The sequence below is a fragment of the Sciurus carolinensis genome, chromosome 8 (genome assembly GCF_902686445.1).
Source record: "Sciurus carolinensis chromosome 8, mSciCar1.2, whole genome shotgun sequence".
NCBI lineage: Eukaryota > Metazoa > Chordata > Mammalia > Rodentia > Sciuridae > Sciurus > Sciurus carolinensis.
The window spans coordinates 118717769-118736957 of NC_062220.1; the positions used below are offsets into that span (position 1 = coordinate 118717769).

The 19189-nt window shown below is 50.5% G+C and overlaps 3 protein-coding genes and 2 pseudogenes across 11 annotated transcripts in view; 4 read left to right on the forward strand and 1 right to left on the reverse strand.

Annotated features, from left to right (window-relative positions):
* Positions 1 to 19189, forward strand: part of LOC124991706 (immunoglobulin lambda-1 light chain-like) — a 1192366-nt gene that overhangs the window by 430469 nt on the left and 742708 nt on the right. The window lies entirely within an intron of this gene.
* LOC124991707 (immunoglobulin lambda-1 light chain-like) overlaps positions 1 to 19189 on the forward strand; it is a 1154667-nt gene that overhangs the window by 388311 nt on the left and 747167 nt on the right. The gene's annotated exons all lie outside the window — the stretch shown is intronic.
* The window catches only part of LOC124991709 (immunoglobulin lambda-1 light chain-like), a 981515-nt gene that overhangs the window by 210644 nt on the left and 751682 nt on the right, over positions 1 to 19189 (forward strand). The window lies entirely within an intron of this gene.
* Positions 1 to 19189, reverse strand: part of LOC124990491 (zinc finger protein 264-like) — a 264954-nt pseudogene that overhangs the window by 93668 nt on the left and 152097 nt on the right.
* Positions 1302 to 19159, forward strand: LOC124990497 (maestro heat-like repeat-containing protein family member 2A; annotated as a pseudogene).

Below are 19189 nucleotides of genomic sequence, written 5' to 3' on the forward strand. Positions count from 1 at the left end.
TTGGTAGAGTACACAGCATATTCATTGGCAAGTTCTTCTTTAGATCAGGTGATTGTGGAAATCAAGGTGGAGATGCTCCTGAGCTCTGTGTTCTGAGGTACACTGCACAGCTGGGTTCCCCAAGCCTCTATTTTCTTCTCAGTCTTTTTGATTCTATGAGTGTTTGGAGATTACAAGATTTGCTCCTTTCCTGGAACTCTTCATTGGGTTCTTCTAGGGAACAATCTTACCAGCTGAGGATGTAGAAGAGGTTGAGAAGAAGAGATGGAGGTCCAACTTCCTCTAGCTCCTTAGTCTCCAAGACCCTGATCCCAGTGCCCTTTCAGGGATTTATATGTGATCATTGTCCCATCACTCCTGGGATGTGGTATGTCTGAGCCTAGCTCAGCATGGCTGTGGAATTTCTAAGAGCCTGGTCACAGGACTGAGCTGGACTCTCCTGAGTACACTAATCATGCCTGACCCATTGGAAAGTGGTTCATGGATCTTAAAATCCTCCTCCAACTCTCTGGTCACCCAGATGCACTTCTGTCCACTATTGTCACTTTTTTATATTATGACAGCATGTCATTAGACTTCTATGAGATCAGTGAACATGTGACACTTTGTTTGATAAACACCAGGTGCTTCTGAGGATTCACCACATCTTCTAATCTCACTTTACAAGTGGTGACTGTTCTCTTCTACAACAGCCTCCTTTCCACAATAGACTAGCATCTGCCAGTGGAATGGTATTTTACTGCTTCAGTGGTTTAGGAAATATAATTAATGTGCCAGAAACCAGACCTGACTGAGGAAAACACTTCAGTCTGTCTGATCTCTGAATTTCCTCAGTGGTAAGCTGTGTAGAGCTAAAGTTTAGAGGGAGGTTGGTCAGGGTTCCCTCTATCCAGGAAGATACTGTCATTGAACAATCTAGAACACAAAGATCAGAGAACTGACCTGACCAGATGAAAGTACCTGCCATTATATAGAGATTCCTAAATGAGGTTGTTAATTCAGAGCCAATGTCCGAAGTGCCTACTTTACCATCTGACATTGCACCTGAGCATAGGAGCTGTAGCGAAGAGGGCAAATCTTTCTGGAAGAGAGAGGCAGTGGGGAGTGTACAAGTGTGCCCAAGAGAAAGGAGTCAGTACTGGCACCACTGCTGGATAGTGAGGATGTGCCTTGGGAATGGGCAGGAGGCCCAGGCAGCCATCCTGGGTGAAGGACACAGGCCCTGGGCACCCTGCTCTGTCACTTTGAGCTCCCTTCTGGAGCATCTGGAATGTTTTACGGTCTCCCAGTGACCTTCAGCCATGCTCAGAGCCAAGGACATCAGGAGAACCCAGGTATGCCGTAGTGGCTAGAGCAGAGCCAGACTTTTTTGGGTCCCATGCACCAGGGAAGAACTCAGTTTTTCTGACCCAACTCTAGCTCAATGCATGGTCATGCAGGTTTGCTCAGCATGATTCAGTGGTGCAGCCTGAGGTCAGAAACCAAGGAGAGACTAAGAAATTTGGTGCAGAGAGATGTAACACACATTGAAGGGCCAGGACCTCAAAGATGTGGATGAGAAAAGCCCCCTTAGAAAAGTCGTACATAGTGAGAAAGAGGAAATATGGAAGAGCTACAATGAGTTTATAAAGGAGATGAGTACTCATTAGCTCCCACTCAGGACTTGGAGACACACATCATTTCACAGCAGCCTGGAGCAACCTGTGAAATAAGTGATGAATCCTGTATGAACAAGGGAACATGGGTTCCAGAAGGGAAGTATGTGGCTAAGGACACACAGCCTCTTAGTGGTGGGTCCTGCTCCTTGTACTTGTCTTTGCTGCCTCCTGCGATGCCAAAGGCCAAACAAACAAAGAAAACCAGTACAGAGATGTGGAATGATAGGGCACTGTATAAAGGGTCAGGCCTTCCCTGTAACTATGCTGTGGAGTGTAGCCATTGTCCCCATCAACCAAGGACCTCCTTGTTGATAGGGAGGTCACCACCCTGCTTGTGCCAGACAGGCAATCCTCAAGATGGAGCCCACTGACCACCTGGCATGTCCTGTGTAGACAATGGTGATGGATGCCCTCTCGTACCTGAGGTGAGCTGGGTCCCACTCTGAGCCCCGAGTGGCCACTGGGGGTGGGGACAAAGCCAAAGACACCCCTTGACTCTCCATCAGTGTTTACACCTTCTCCTCCCTGCCTGCCTCTGTGTTGGGGTCTGGGGCTGCAGCTCCCTGGGGCAAAGGGCCAGTCTACAAGACAGGTTCGGCTTCTTCCCTGATTCTCAGCAACATTTCACACCAGAGGCTTCTCCTGAAATAGCAGGAGGGTACATGGATGCTGGGTGGATTGAAGGGAGTTTTTGAGCAATGCCGAGGGAGCATCCAGGGAGACAGACCCTTCAAGTTACTGAGGGAGCATCCAGGGAGACAAACCCTTCAAGTGGAGGTGGGTTCAGTCAACTAACCCAACGTTATTTATGGATAGATTTCTACAAGGTAAGAACAATAGCAAAGGAGTGCCCTGCCCAGTTGTCCACCTGTGGGAGGGGAGCATGAGGGGGACTATACAGATTTGCGGTTAGTGTTTGAAGTGGTGGGAACATTTTTAGGGCACTCGACTTGCAGAGGACTGGTCATTACTGGGCTCTTCGAGGAGACCCAAGTTGCTTTAGGAGGCAGCCTGCGAGCGTCTTGTAAATTCACTCCACTAACCCCAGCTGAGCACATGTTCCCTTACACTCTAGCTACTTGGCAAGACCTGGTCCTGTCTCTCAGAGACTTGGAGAAAAGACAAGCATATGCAAATATAGGTCAGAATGACTGAGACAGATGTGTTCTTAGGTCCACTAAAACAAACAGGCAAAAGACAGAAAAGGAGGACTGGTAAGAAAATACAATCCAGTTTCTATACTATAGGGGCTGCCAAGAGGGTTTGGAGCATGAGGCAGCATTTCGGCTCTGGGTTTAAGTAGAGTGACTAAATGGAGTGAGAGACACCTTCAGGCAATGTGATCTTGAAGTTAAGGTGGGAAGGTGTCTGTCAACACCCAGAACTTTCAACAGTACCACTCAGGCCCTTATGTAAGGATCCCTGAGTCTGGATGGGGCCTGTGGGGGTCCTTAGGAGTTCTCCAGGTGATTCTAATGTGCAGCCATCTTGACGAGCATTTGTGGGGGGATAGAAGGAGGCTGAACTCCGGTGCCCGGGTCAGCTAGCTCTCCCTCTGGAGTGTTTGTGAAGACTCAGGGGCCTGGGATTCACCCCAGAGGTTTTGGTTCACTAGATCTGAAGTGGGGCCACAGAGTTTCTGTGGTTTACAAACACCAAGGTGCTGCTGCTGGAGGTCCAAGTATTACACCTGGAAATCTCAGGCCTGGATCAAATTCCATGGCTGAGATTGGGGAGGAAGGAGATTTACACGTTCAGAGCAGGCCACAGGAAGTGGGAGAAGTGATCTGGGACCCCTGAATGTCTGCTTCGTTCAGAAATACAACACTGGATGCTGGTGGTCGGGCAGACAGGGCCCCTGGGCAGGGATGTGATATACCCCTGTGCCCAGGCTGGGCTGTGGACAGCAGAGGCTCAACTCCTCATTGACAGAACTCTTGTCAATGTCTCTTTCCCCAGCATACTGAAGACTTTCTACTCCACAGAAGAAGGTAATGAGCTAATGAATATGAGTATACATTCTGTCATTTCTCTCCAACATCCTGGAGAGGACAATGAGTCCATTAAGGTAGGTCCCCTCTGGGACACCTCATTTTCTAGGTCAGAACCTGGACGTTTACATTGACACCATCAAATCCACCTTCCTGGGCCACCTGTGAGAAGTTAGAGGCAGCAAAGTGTAGAGGGCTCTGTTAGTAAATTAAGGTAATGCTAGCTTCTGTAACAGATAAACCCCAAACCTCAGCAGTGCATTGTAATAAAAGTTTATTCTCATCCAAATGAAGTTCAGTTGTCAGTGAGTTAAGGTGTGGAGCTGCTTCATGCAGTTATCAGGAATACAGGCTGTCAAGGGCTGCCACCAGCTCTGAAGCATCGCTGCTAGGGTCCCAGTGGGTATTGATTTCCCACCTGGACATGGGGTCCATGTCCAGCATGGAAGTTTTGTCCTTCCATGGATCAGAATGCAGTCGCATGTCTCCACCTGGATGTAGCTGTACTGAGACATGTGGTCCCTGACTCGAGGGCTGTTTTCCAGCAACACTTGGAAGAAGAGAACAAATGCTTGTGGGACAAGTAGCCACCTCTGCTTCAAGGACTAGTTCTAGGATAAGGAGTCAGGGGAACTGGGCCCTAGTTTTGTAAGATGGTTTCCTCTTAAAAGGTTGTCTTCTACTTCCCATGGGAAGATGAGTGTAAAGAACAGTGTGGGCAGCAGTTAGTGGCTGGTCATCAGGCCCTTTCACCTCTCCACTCTGGCATAGACTCCTGCAGAGCCCGGTGGGTAGCAGTATGTGCCTCTCATGGCCACCCACCTCTCTCTCTTGGCCATAGACTCTGTATGAGAACATGCTGAAGTCCCTGGAGCATCTGATGGAGGGCCTCATGCAAAGGTCAGATAGACCCCTGTGGGCTACAGGAGATGGTGTATGTGAGTTGCCTGTCTAAGGTTCGGGAGTCAGAGGTGGCCACTGTTCCAGGGAGTAGGTTTAAGGGCCAGACTGTGGGTAGCAAGGTGGAGCATTAATACATTGCAGTGATTTTTGTTTCTGTTACATTTTGCATCTGCTGAAAAATTTCAGATTCATTATTCTTAATATTTCACCACATTTCTTTCTCTGGCTCTTCCTCATTCAATGCACACATATATTTTGAAAGCATGGGAAGGTAACTGCTCACCTCAAGATCAAGAATGGTCTACCAAAACAGGACCAGGACGACCAGAATCAGGGACTGAGTGTTACTACAATGTTATGTTAAAATCAATGATCCATATTCAAATATCACTAATTGCCCCAAATAGCATCCTTGATAGCCACACCCATCCCCATTACCCACTGGGATTAGATTGCCTGTCTCTTTATACTCCTTTAATCTGGAACCATTTCTCAGTTTGTCTTTGTCTTGTGTATCCTTGGCATTTTTGAAAGGTACTGGGTTGTTCTTTTGTTTTTAAATTGGGCTTTCTTAGTACTGATCCTTTTAGAAGTTTAATTATTCTGGATACAGTATACCAGTTATAGGATTTATAAATATCTTCCTCAAATCTGTGACTTTTCTTTTCATGAATCCCCCATACCTTTTGAGGAAGAGAAGATTTAAATTTCAATGAAGATTGATTTCTGTTCTTCTTTTGTGGATTATGTTTTTGGGGTCAAGTCTCATAACTCTTTCCCTAACCTAAGATCACCACAATTTTCTCCTGTGTTTTCTTCTAGAAGTTTTATATATTTAGGTTTTACAATTAAATTTCTGATATGTTTTGAGTTAATATGATGTACCTTGAGTTATTTTGTATGATGTGAAGTACAGAAAAAGTGTATTAATTTTAATGTCTTGGCACATGGACAGTCAGTTTTTATGGCACCCTTTGTTGGAAGGACCATCCTTCTCTCATGAATTACCCTTGTACCTTTTGTCAAAAACCAAGTTGCCATGGATCCAATTCTGGGTGCTTATCCTGCTCCATTGCTGTATTTGCCTGTTTTCACAATGCCACACAGTCTTGGTGACTGTAATGTGATGATAAGTTTGAAATTCAGGATCAAATAATGTAAGTAAGTTCACAGACATTTTTTTCTGCATGCCACAGATTTTGATATGTTGTATTCTAATTTGATTTTAGTTCAAAACACACTTTAATTTCCCTTTTCATTTCTTCTTTGACCCATAGATTATTTTAGAAATTTCCAAATATTGGGGGATTTGTCAGAGATCTCTCTGATTCGGATTCCTAATCGAACTCCTTTGTTGTCCAAGGATATGCTTTATATATTTTTTGTCTTTTAAAATAGATCAGAACTTACTTTGTTGCCCAGATCTGGTCCAAGTGGAGTGTTCTTAAAGCCGATTAGCCTGAGTTGGCTGATGGTATTGTTCAAATTTCCTATGTCTTTTCTAGTATTCTATCTTTTGTTGTACCACTTATTGAGAGAGAGGTGCTGAACTCTGACTGTCCCTGTGGATCTGTTCATTTCTCTTTACAGTGCCACACATTTCTGCTCCATGTTTTCTTTAGCAGTGTCGTTAGGTGTGGAAACACCTGTTGTGACCTCTACATGAACTGACCTGTCATGGTGATACATGGCCTTCATATTCCATAGTAATTGTGTTAGTCAGATTTCCATGACTGTGTCAAACTGCCTGAGAAAATCAACTTAAGAGGAGGAAGTGTTTCTTTTGGCTTATGGTTTGCAAGGTTTCAGCCATGGTGGGCTGACTCCCCTGCTTTGAGTCTCGGGCAAGGCAGAGGATCACAGCAGGAGTGCCTGGCTGAGGAGGTCTGCTCAGTTTTTATGGCCACAGGGAAGCAAAGAGGAAGAGAGGAAGGAGCCAGGGTCCCAGTTCATCCTCCAAGGACACCCCCAAATGACCTAATTTCTTTCCACTAGGCCTCACCTCCTGAAAGTTCCACCACTTCCCAATGGTGCTTCAGGCTAGTGACCAAGCCTTTGGTACATGGGTCTTTGGGAACACGCAATATCCAAGCCAAGATGCCAATGTCCCTTGCTCTGAAAGAAACTGAGGTGTCTGAATGGCCCCAGGCCCATCTGAAGTGTGGTGGGCTGTGCTCCTGGCCCCTTATTGTGGGCAGATGTTTGGAGCCACACTAAACACAAGCCAGGCAACATCTAAGGGAAGATGCTGGGGAATTCCCTCTCTGCACCCAGCCTCATTTTCTTTCATGGTAGGGCCTGTAAAGAAATCCACAAGTGCCTGGAACCATGCAGAAGCATTGAATGTCCAACTCACTGGGGATTCCAGGACAGAAACTGGCCAGTCAAAGGCTGGCCCAGAATTTTAAAGCCCACCTCTGTGTTCTGGGATCTACACATAGCTCCTGGAGAAGTGGATCTTGTCAGAGAAAGAACGGGAGCATGAGAAGGCCACCAACCTCCACCTCCATCTCATGCAGATCTACATCTGAACTGGGGGGTCTGCATGAGTCCAGGAGTCCTGCCCCAGCCCAGCCCGCCACTCTGATGTCCATAGAATGCTCTCTTTGTCCTAGAGAATAAGGGAGCTTCGGAAGTCAAGTTCTGCCCCTGAAAAACCCCTGGGAAGAGGCTGCCATGAGGAACCACCAGGGCTCTGGGAGGGGGAGGGGAGGGGGAGACTATGGGCCTGTGGCTTGGGGTGGACCAGGCTAGTGAGCCTGTGGCTCTGGCCTTGGTGAGGCCCTCTTTTATAACAAAAACAAAAACAGGACACACACATTCGGGTACCACATGGAAAAAAGTTAACTTTGAATGAGACAGTGGATCACTATAGTCACACATGTCTTGACAAGCAACATGCCCTGGAATGGCTGTGGGCAAGAGGATGCTGTCCCAGAGCTGGGGTGTGGGCAGGACCTTGGTTCTTGGGGTCACGTGGGGTGAGACCCTGAGGCACCTGGACAGAGGTGGAAGTAACTTGGCCACACAGGGCAGGAGCTATGGCCAACATTAATGCCACACAAGGCTAGGTACTGTGCAGAATGTGTGGCCTGGATTCCCTGATCTGTTTTCATAACATCCCCCGAAAGAGGTGGCACCATTGTGTACTCTGCTTTACAGACAGGGAATGTGGGGGACGAAGAGACGAGGTCTCCTGCCCAGGCCACTCAGCTACTGAGTGGGGAGGCCCATCTTACAAGGCAGGGTTCTGGATATAGAAACTGGGCCCCAGTTCAGAGCAGTGAGCACGGCAGAGCTGACTCAGGAGTCCGCACTGAGTGACCCTGGCCAGACCCCTGTCCTTGTCAATTATGTCTGAAATTGTACTCCCAACAGCAAGCCAGAACTGCTCCTTATGAGATGCTTCCAAGGAGAAGGAGCTAGAGAAATATAAGGAGGACATCAGGGCATAGACCAGAGAAGATCTTCTGTGCGTCCTCCAAAATTGCCAAGGTGACCAGTGGCTGGTCCCCAGTCTCTGGACATTTCTTGGGGCAGGGCTTTCCTGGACTGGCTGTGTCTCCCATGTTCTCCTCTAGGGTTGCTGCTTCCCTGACCTTTGGTCCAAGGGATACATCTATACTGAAATGACCTGTGGCTGGTTGGGTCCTCACTGGGGTGCTGAGCACACAGATGGTGCCCAACATTGCCTGTCCAACTCCTCCTGGCACTTACAATGTGCTACGCTGAGCATGGAGGAGGCCACAGGAATGATCCAGAGGAGTCCTGCATGCTAATGGCACACTAATGAAAGGAAGTGCCTGGAACCTTGCAAACAGGCCACTGAACTTCACAGGGCAGTGAGGTCCCTTTTTCCTGGCGGGCGGAGTTGCTTCCTGGTGCAAGGGGGCTTGTGGAGAGGCAGGATGAGCACAGGGATCAGGGAGTAGGCCAGGCAGGCTGCAGGGCAGTGGAGTGAGAACAGGAGATTTGTGTGGGGGCATCCTGTGTGGGGTTCAGAGAGGGTGGGAGGCAGGTGTTGAGAACTGGGAGAGGTTGGTAGTGGGAGCCCTCTGACATAAGATGTGCTGAGGTGCTGCCTGAGCAGCTTGTCAGTACAGCGAGAAGCTGGGCAGGGAGCCCTGAGAAGGTCACGGCCTCAGTCTCCTGTCTGGAGGAGGAGCAGTCAGGGGAGTGGGCTAGGACTTGGTTTTGCCCTGATCCTAGGTGGTTTGCATGGAGTTTAACTTTGATGAGTTGATCTCGCTCATCCACAAACTCTGTGAGAACATTGGGTCCATGGACCTGCGGCACGACAAGGCCACAGTCACCAGGATAGGAACGCTCCTCCAATGAGGGCCAGGGAGTTGGAGAATAAGGTGGCAGAACTGTCCAGGGTCCCAGGTTGGGGCTGGGGTTGTCTCCTGAGGTTGCCTCCCCCGAACTCTGGGACTAGCAAAAAGGAGGAAATAGCTAGAAATAGAGGCAACATGGACAGCATCTGGAGGCCAAGGCCTCCTCTCCCAGAGCTGCCCCCACCCCCAGTCCAAGGAAGAGGTCAAAGCATCCCCTTGGAGAGGTTGTGGTGTTGATTCTCGGAATGGTCCTGGCAGCTTACCCCTAAGCACACCATTCTCCCTTGAGGAGGGGTGTCCCACAGGGGCCTGGAGTCCCCTGCAATGCCTGCCCCCTCCCCAGGCGGCTGAGATCCTGGACGCCATCCTAGTCTACCTGCCCATGGTGGACCATCTGGAGATGTGGCACCTTCTCATTGAAGGCATCTCTTGCTGGCACACTACCACCAGGAGACTGTCCTCACGTCATTCCTGAGGCAGTCCCTGCCCATGGAGAGGTGAGTGCCCAAAGGAGAACATATTCCAGAAGCCTGGAGCCCAGGGTGGGTCAAAGCCATTTACCTGAATCTCATGTAAGGAGTCCCCAGTCTACAGGGAACCACTGATCCAGAACCCGGACTTCCAAAGCTTCATCATATCCAGCTGGAATCTGGGACCAGTAGCTCCTCACATGTCCTGGTTGTCCCATCTGGGTCAGACCCAGAAGTCCAGTACTATCCCCCGATGGTGGCCCTTTCCTTTTGCGTGTGGACAGAGCCTCAGGCAGGTGAGCAACAGCTCGTGCCACCACAGGGCTGAGCAAGTCCCTGATGTGCTCCAGTCTGTACCTGTTCTTTTTCAAATGTGGACTCAGAGAGCATCCAAGTGCCCCACCTCTAGTCAGGAAAGATACAGAGCAACCTCCTCCTCCCTGGCATTATGTCTACAAACCCTACTCTTGTGTGGGGCTGGGTCTCACCAAAGGTAGGGAGTGTCCTTATCTGGGGAGTTTCAGGGAGGCAGGAGTCCTCCCACAGAGCAGCTATCCTGTGTGGCCACAGTGGGATGAATGAGGTGGAAGTCTGGCCAAGAGACTGTGAATGGAGGGCCAAGAGTTCCAAACCCAGACCTCAGGCCCAGAGCCGCAGGGCTGACCTGCCACAGAGCTGCTTCTCCTCAAGGAACCCTGCAGGGTTCAGGTGGGAGTGTGGCTCGGGTTTTGTGATTCATTGAGGGTTCGTGGCACTTGGAGCAGGGCTGTGGGGTATGGGCAGGGGGCAGTGCATTTCTGGTAGTGTGTCCCCAGTTCCTGCTGGCATTCCTGATGGTCACTTCAGGGTGACATGTTCACCAACATCTGTATTGGTCAGCTATCACTGTGTAGTAAATCCCCCACAACGTTGTAGCTTAGAACTGACTCATTAGCTCACTGTGAGGGTCAGGAGTGCGCATACAGGTGGCAGTTCACTCAGGGTCTCAGGAAGACTGCAGTGGGTGCATTGTATTCCACACCCCTGGGTGTTCCTCTAGGCTCCTGTGACTGCTGGTAGAATCCCGTTTCTTGCCATTTTGGGACTGAGGGCCCTGTTTCCTGGTTTCCTTACCCCCATGGTCTTTTTATTCTCGACACTAGTGAGTTTCTTTTACCCTTCCACATCTGATTTCTATCCCTAGGCCCCCGCCTCCTCTCTCCCCAACCCCAAACTCCCTCCCTGCACTTGTGTACTAGATTTTGAGAACACAAATAGGCAGGTTGCATGTCTTTTTGTTTGTTCGATTTAACCTTGTTAGACTTGTTGCTTTAGCCCTTTAGAACTACCAATTCCCACCTCTGCACCTAACCCATTAAGGCACCATCCTGGGGCAGTGTCTTTCTCAGTAGAGTCATGGACTTGAACTTGAGGATAAGGAAGGCATTTCCTGTTGTTGTTTGGCAGGTCATCCAACATTTGAAAGCCTTAATCTCCTCTTCGGTAGTACAGTGAGAGAAAAATACCTTCCTCTAAGACTCATTGAGAAAATTAGCTGATATACTAACATCAGCAAACTGCCTGACATGAATTGGGTTCTTGGAGATATTCCTGGACATGTCCTTACAGTCATCAAGCATTAGTACCAGTGGGGACCTTGAGGAATACATGTGTTCTAAGAGGGCCATGACTGTCCCCAGTACTATGAGACTGGGCAGAGAAAGGGGCCCCAGCGTGGAGTCAGGAACCTGGGTTCTAATTACACAGTCTTTGGTGACTCACCTCCCTGACATTCAGTTCCCAGACTTCAGACTGTAGCTGGGGCCCTGCCGAGGGGTTGAAAGGGATTTTTTTCATGACAGGACACATGGCAGAAAACCCACAGTCCTTGTCTTTGGCTGGTCACCTGATGCAGGTGTGGCTGGTGGTGGCAGAGAATGTGCTTTTTGCACGAACTATATTCTAAGGCTTGATGGGCCGGCTGCAGTCGAGGTTTAACCCCAGGGTGAACACCACCTCCAAAGCTGTCATCTGGTGCTTGGCTGCAGTGGAGCCCTTGATGGTGAGTGGCAGGGCCAGGCCCTGGGGTTTCTCGGGGGTCTCAGAGTAGAATTTCCAACACCCCTGGTCCTTCTCTCTGCAGATCCTGTGCACCATCCACCTGCTTCTGGAGAAGTTGGACAGGGATGACAAGTTGGGAGACCTGTTCCCTGGCTTCATCTACACCCTCCTGCTGCAGCTCAGAGCAGCCACGGGTCCAAGGCTGCCTCACCTGCCCTGAAGACCTGGAGGCTAGTCCACACAGGGACCCTGACCCAGGAGGTGAACTTGCAGAGGTGCTTGAGGGCAGAGGTGCTTGAGGGCAGGTGGACAGATGGGAAGGTCCATGGAGTGTAGGGCAGGAGGCTTGGGCAGGACCTAGCCTCCAACTGTCCCTTAGAAGCAGTCTGGGCCCCATGAGTTATCTGCACCAAGGGTATCGAGCTACGCCCTCATGGTGGGGACGTTTCTGGAGACTGATTTTACCATCCTGTTTATGCATGTCCAATATGGTGTGGTTCTTGATTTGCAAACCCATCAGCCCCCTCAGCGCTTTGCATGGGGTCCAGCAGGGGTTGGAATCCTCATCTCCTAGACAGGAGGGCAGTGGTCCAGAGTCTAGCCGCTACATCACTCCTGCCCACCTTCTTCAGGATCACCATCAAGTCCATGTAGCTTTTGTTCAAGAGAATCAGCAATGAGCACTTGCTGCATGCCCTGGAAAAGCAGTCCGTGTGGCCCAGCGGAAGGACAGCCTGACTTTCCTGGAGGGAATAGGTCTCCTGGCCAGGTGGGGCCCAGGCTCTCACAGAGTGAAGGGTGCTGTAGGACATAAACCCTTGTGACTGGCACAGTCAGATGATTTGTATCTGGGGACACTGCCCCAGACCTGTGTCTGAGACTTTGGGGTGGCAGTGCACTGCAGGACAGTGGGAAATTTTGTTCCAAACTTCCTGCTCCAAAGCAGATGTAAGGTCAGAGAGAGGAGGGGCTAGCAGCAGGACCAGGATGGTCAACACCTACTAAGTCCTGATCACCATGAACAGCCTCATTTGGCCCACTTTTAGAAAAGCAGATGGAAAACAAGTATTTTATTGACAGAACCCACCAGGCGCTCAGATCCTGGTCACTCCAAGCCAGCACCAGGCTGCAGTGCAGTGAGCAGGAGCTGGGCTGGCTCCCCTGGCCAGATAGCATCCTGGTGTGTCCTTCACAGTCTGTGTATGCAGAACCTGGAGAGCTACAAGCTGAGGCTGTCGGGAGCTGGTGCTCAGGGGCAAGGGCTCAGATGTCATGAGCTTCCACATCAGCAGCATGGAAGTGAGACCTGTGGCCCTGGTGGGGTGTGAACAGTGGGGTAGGTGTCCTAGGGCTCTCCTGAAATGGTTCGCCCCTGAAGAAGTCTCCTCTGAGCAATCTCCTTTCATGCTCCTTGACTCCTAGCACTCCTTTGTCACATGAGTAGTGCAGGGAGGGCACTGTGGGGAGAGGCTGAGACAACATGAGCCACACTGAGAGGAAGCACGCGGGGCTCTGCAAGATGAGGGGAGCAACCTGGGGCCAGTGGGGGCACCATGGGCTCCACCAGAATGCTTTGCACAGGGGGGCTCTGAGAGACCACCGTCCTCACCAGGCAGGAAGGTGGGAGGGTCACAGCCACGTGACTCAGCTGCTCTGTGGAGCTTTTGTGGGTCCTGAGGGAATTGACCAGAATATTTAAGGGAAACTTTATTGCCTACATGAAGTCTAATATGCCACAGGAACCAAAAGACAGCCCAGGAAGGGGCGGCAGGGTTTCTGTGAAGGGCCTTATAGTAAGTATGCATTTTTGACGTCATGTCCACATGGCTGTTGAGCATGAAAACAGCCCCAGATGACCTGGAAACCAGTGGGTGTGGCAGGGTTCCAGTAAAGTCTTCATGAAATCCCTTCTTAGGTTTTCCCCTCACCATTTAAAAATGTGAAAACAACTTTTGGCTTTGGACCATACAGAAACTCCTGGCCCAGTGCAAGACCAGCCTCAGACAGACTTACCAAGTTTTTACAAGTTCTCAGGTTCGTCTGGTGTTTGTGCCTCCTCCATAAACCACCACGACTGTGGGAAGAGATGTACACAGGAGGAGGTAGCAGGCCCACGAATGGGAGTCAGAGGACACAGTAGGATCCAGTTCCCTCCACCCAGCAGCTGGACAGCCATGGACAAGTTCCTTAAGGTCTCTGGGCTTCAACTTCTGCATCTGCTGAAGTGAGAACAGCAGAACCTAATTTAGGGGTCTTTGGTGAAAACTAAATGAGATCACATGCACATTGGCTGCATGATAAATGAAAATTCTAGCTGATTATTACTGTTTAAAAGTTAGGTTCTGCTTGTAAGAGGCAAGTTATTTAAATCAAAGTTGATGGGGCTGGAGTATACATGATTTTTCCTTTTATTTCAGGGGGTGGGGCTTACCAGGGATTGAACCCAGGGGCACTCAACAACTGAACCTCATCCCCAGCCCTTTCTATATTTTATTTTGAGACAGAGCCTGAGTTACTTAGGGCTTCACTAAGTTGCTGAGGCCTTGAACTTGCGATTCTCCTGCCTCAGATGTGGGAGCCACTGGGATTACAGGCATGTGCCACTATGCCTGGCTCTTCAGCTTTCTTTAAAAGCACACTCAGTCTCTTGTGAGCATACGTGTGTACACACTCAGGCCCACCACAGTGTCCTCACTGACCTGAGGTCTTGGCACTCTAGTACTAAGCAAATGGAGATTCTCCCAAAGGAGTAGAATTCAGGGTCCTGTGCACTTTAGTTCAGATGTACTGGGGGAGGTGCCTGCACAGGGCAGCTGCTCTGTCAGGTTAACTAGAGAAATCAAGGACAATGGATGTGCGTCTCTGCACATTATCCAGCGTCCTCCATATTTCCTTACTGAATCTCAAAGCAGCCCTGACGGAGACACTGGCATCAATCCCCTTTACAGATGAGGGCAGCGAAGCACTTGGTCTCCTCCTCTCCTGCTCACAGAGGGACCATTCCGCGTGGTGCCCATGATTCCCTGTCCTGTCCCATTGTGGTGAAGTGGGTCTCCACGGATGGTGGGGTTGGTGGTAACTAAGACGTGATCCTTTGCAGTTCATGAGGGATGGGATCCACTGGTGGTGGGGTTGGTGGTAACTAAGATATTCTCCTTTGCAGTTCATGAGGGATAGGGTCCTGTACCAGGGGAAGTTGCTTAGGCTGGCAGTGATGCTGCTGGAGACAGGTGAATGGCAGAAGGAGGACGAGGTCCTGCAGATGCTCTCCCTGTGCGCATTGGGCAACATGGCCCTTGGTGCCCCCAGGAAGTAACTTCTCATGCCATGGTCCAGGTCCCAGAGGCTGAGGGCCACATGGGCATGCTCCTCAGGTCTACTAGGGAGTAGGGTGGAGGATGAGCTGTCTGCATCCCTCCACGTGAAGCAGTATCAAAAACTCTTGCTGGAACAGTACATGGGCTTCCTCTGGGTTCTTCTGAGCAGCACTATGACTGCGGAGGTTATGGAGGCCCTGATCAAAGTCCTGACTGAGCACCAAGAAGGGAACATGTGCTGGTCTTTTGAAGCCATCTCTGAGCTGTGCAGAGACTCCTTTGACAATGTGAGTCCAGATAACAGCCTCCCTCGGTAGCTTAAGAGTGTTTCTGTTGCTAAAACAAAATACTCAAGCCCTGGTGATTTATAAAGCATAGATGATTTATTTAGTTCATGGTTCTGGAGGCCAGGAAGTCCAAGAGCATGATACCCATATCATGTGAGGGCCTTCTTGCTTTATCACATGGAGACAGATCAAGTGTGCCAGCTCAGGTCTCTCTTCCTCTTCTGTCAAGCCATTACTGCCATCGTGGGAACCCCATCCTCATGACCTCATCTAATCCTAATTACCTACCAAAGGCACCATCTCCAGATACCATCAACCTATGACTCTAGGATTGTTTCCAATCGATGAACTTTGGGGGCACAGTACAGCACTTAGCTTACTCAGTGGGTGGGCAGGGACTCCTAGTCCTAATAAGAAGATGTGCTGGGGAGTAGAGTGAGCCTAGGGTCCTTCGTGCAGCTGCCATGTGCAAAGCTAGTTGTAGGATCTTGTCAAAAAGATGCGTGTGCTAAACTGTAGGGAATCAGAGCTGTGGCCCCTTGGGTTCTGCTCAGAGGGAAGAGCTTCCTCCCAATCTTGCCCCTCCCAAACACTCCAGGGTCTGAGGCAAAAGTGTGCGGTCAGATTCAGAACAAGCCACAGTGCAGGGAAGAGTTGGTCTCATAGACCAGGGTCATGTCCAGTCCCTGGAGGGCCACAGAAGCCCTCCCCAGGGAGAGATTCTGCCCTGATGGGGTGTTTCTGAAGGTTCTGCAGGGCTGAAGCACCAAAATCTACCCAGGAGGATGGCAGGCTTCCTGCTCCCGGGAGTCAGTCCTGTATGTGTGTGTTGGCCCAGGAGAGCAAGCAGCTGAGGCTGAAGGCCTTCGTCCTCTTCAGGAAGCTGGGGAAGGTGGTGGAGATTTCCAAGAAGCATTTCTTCAAAGGGGAAGTGAGGAAGGCCTGGGTGCCTCTCCTGCTGCCCAGGAGGCCATGACCCCAACTCCAGCACAGCCCCTGTAATTCTCACCCTCCTTCTTTTCTCAAAGACCACACTGTCCCCGAAAGGGAATTGTCCTTTGGGTCCACTGGCTCAGTCACAAGCAGGTCTTGTTTTCTCCAAAGCCCAGTGGCCACTGTCCACTTCCGCAGGCTGGGAGAGTGTCCATTCCAGGTGACTCGGGAAGGGGCTTTGTGGGAAACATGCATGTCTTCCTTTTGCTTAGCTCTGCCGGCAGTCACCCTCTGCCCCATCCTCCTTTCTCCCTAGTGGGTCACTTTAGGCGGGCAGGACTCTGTCCTGTTTAAAACTCTGCTGAAGTCTCCCCTCCTGTTCCCTGTGGGGCAGGCCCATGTCAGGCTGCCAGGAGTCTTGGAGGGGCCTGGTCTCTTCCCTTTCCAAAGCCAGCTCCCCATTGCTGTGGAGGGAAGCAGGGACAAGGGAGAGGGGAGGGCCACGCTGACTGGAGTGTGGACCTGTGTGACAGCCACTCATCCCGCTCGGCATCCTCCATATGCCCTGTGACCTCTCACCCCAGCTCTGCACTTGCCCTCTGGCTATGACCCCACCTTCTTTCCTACACAGACTAGGGTGTGGGCGGTGGGAGGTGGCTGAACGTGGGGTGTTCTACCCCCTCTCGAAGCCTGCGGGTTGCAGCTGACCCACACAAGGTTATCAAATCTTCCAACCAGTGCCCTCGTCCCCAGTCTTGGGGTCACAAGTTCCCTCTCACTCAATGTTCGTGGGTGCTTGGGTTTCTGGGTTGGAATGGGGTGGACGTGGTCCAGGTGATACTCACAGGCATGAGGGACATCCCAAAGTGCACCCCCCAGACTTGGGTTTGGTTCCCATCACACCTCCCTGCCCAGACTCTGTCACAGTGTCCCTGGTGACCCTGGGCATGAATCATCAGCACTGGGCGACTCCTTTCCCACCCATGCAGCCTCCACCTCAGTCCACACTGCTCTCTCAGAGACAGTCGCATGGGAGATGTCCCAAGGGACGTGGCTGATGGTGCACCCAGAGGGGCAGCAAAGAGTGCAATGCCAGGCTGGCTGCAGCACAGGCTGTACCCCTCCCACCCTGGAGGACACCCCACCTCTTCCTTCTGGAGGACAGGGACTGGAAGTGTGGGTACCCAGATGGCAAGGCCCGTCCCTGACCTGCCCATCCCATGCTCAGGGGGTGTGCCATCAGGGGCCCTTGCCGATGATGCCCCTGCTGTCCTGTGTCCCTCCAGGCCTGCATGGCTACCATGTTTCAGTGTGTGCACTTCTGGGGCTGGAAGTCCCTGGAGGGCCCTTCGGAGCAAAGTGACACCAGAATCAATGAGGTGATGACCATTTTCCAGACAATCGTGCTCCATCCTGGTGAGGAAGCTGCAGGGGACACGCCACCATGGCCTTCTCTCTCGAGGCCCTGTGCTGTCCTTCCAGACATGAAATGTCCCATGGAGAGCTTGCAAACCACATGCCTGCTATAGATTTCCTAGTGGCCACATTCAGAAAGTAGGAAGAGGCAAACTGATTTAATATTTAATTAGCTGAATATAACACAAATATGATCCCTTCACCATGTAACCAATATGTTATATATTGTATTATTATATATAAAATTATTATTTTATATAAAACATACTATATAAAGTATATATAAATATACATAACGTTTATTATACATATTATAAATATATAATATGTAAAATTATAGAAAGTAATATATTACTATTAATATTATTATATTTTATGATGATAGCTTACACGTTTTTGGTACAGTCTTCAAAACCCAGGAGGAACTTCATACTTAATTCAGAACAGCCACATTCCAAGTGTTGAAGGACCACGTGGCCAGTGGCTACTATTTTGGATAGCACAGGTTCAGGATAAATGTAACAATCCCCCTAGGCAAGAACAAAACTGGGGACCTAAGGTCCCTAACTTGCCCTGCTATGAATCTGTGTGATGCTAGAATGGGTCCTTGCCCTCTCTGGGCAGATGCTTCCAGCAGCAAGAGCACCCATTCATCAGTGAGATGGGGAAGCTACTGTGAACAGCCCTGCTTCAGATCTCATCCCTCAAAGCACTAATTTTTTGTCACTAATTGTTTTGCAGTCTCAGGAAAAGCCTGCTGCTCTGTATGGCTTTTTTTCTGGAAACAATGTCCTATGTTAAAAATAACTTGTTAAGGATCAGAATCGCAGCCTGCAGCTTGGCGGGTAATCAGAAGACATCTTGATTCAGGATGGACCTTGAAGGGCACCTGGACAACTCTGTGTGTGGAGGGGCAGTAGCAGTGTGGGGATGGGGGCTCAGGTCCAACCTGCTCACGGTGCCTCCATCCTACCTTCGGGTCTCCAATTAGGCTCCCTCCTTGCCTGGTCCTTGCCAGTACAATCCTTCACTGACATCTTTGTAAGGCAAAACTAAATCTCTCACAGAATGTTCTGCTCCTGATCTGCCACCTGTGCAGTGACATTTCTTTGGCTGTCCTTTTAGGGCTTATTGTGAAGCAGTGGTCTGCATAATATCTGCAAAAGCTGGAATTGCTGGCCCTGGGGAATTGTGAGTACTGGACTCTCAGGTATGTGGAGTGACTCCCCAAGCTCTCCAGTGAGCCCGCTGGGTCTGCAAGCCCCTGGGGAGCCTGGGAGGGGCAGCTGGCCCTTCCTGGGGGCTTTTCGGGGGAGAGGAATGTCTGGGGGATGAGACAGATGCCACTGAAGAGGTCCCTCCTGAAAGACGGCTACTTGCCGGATGGAGTTTCCCCCACTCAAGGATTCTCAAGGGCTGCTGCTGCCCTGACCCTGCACTCAGGTCCTCTGGGCAACTTTTGGTCTCTGTTAGTAGCTGCTGATGCCCCGAGAGAGCTTCAGTGGGCATGGAAACTTCAGCTCCCCCTGCCATCTTCTGGTTGCAGGTCCAGGAGGTTCCAGGGCCCTGCCAGGCCAGGGCAGCCAGCACACGCCACACCAGGCAGAGGGCTGTGGTCCTACCTAGAGACCGGACCCATTCCTCTTCCTCTTTGTGCCCTCACCCAGCGTTCCAGGAGCATGAGCTGGATTCGGATCCTGGGTTTGGGAAGGCAGCGCTGGAGACCCTCAAGGTCTTGGACAGTTGTAGCCAGTACTGGTCATTGTGTCCCCTGTGGGATCCAATGAGCCGTGAGCTGCCTCCTTAGAGGATCGAATCCTTGCACAGCAATCAAATA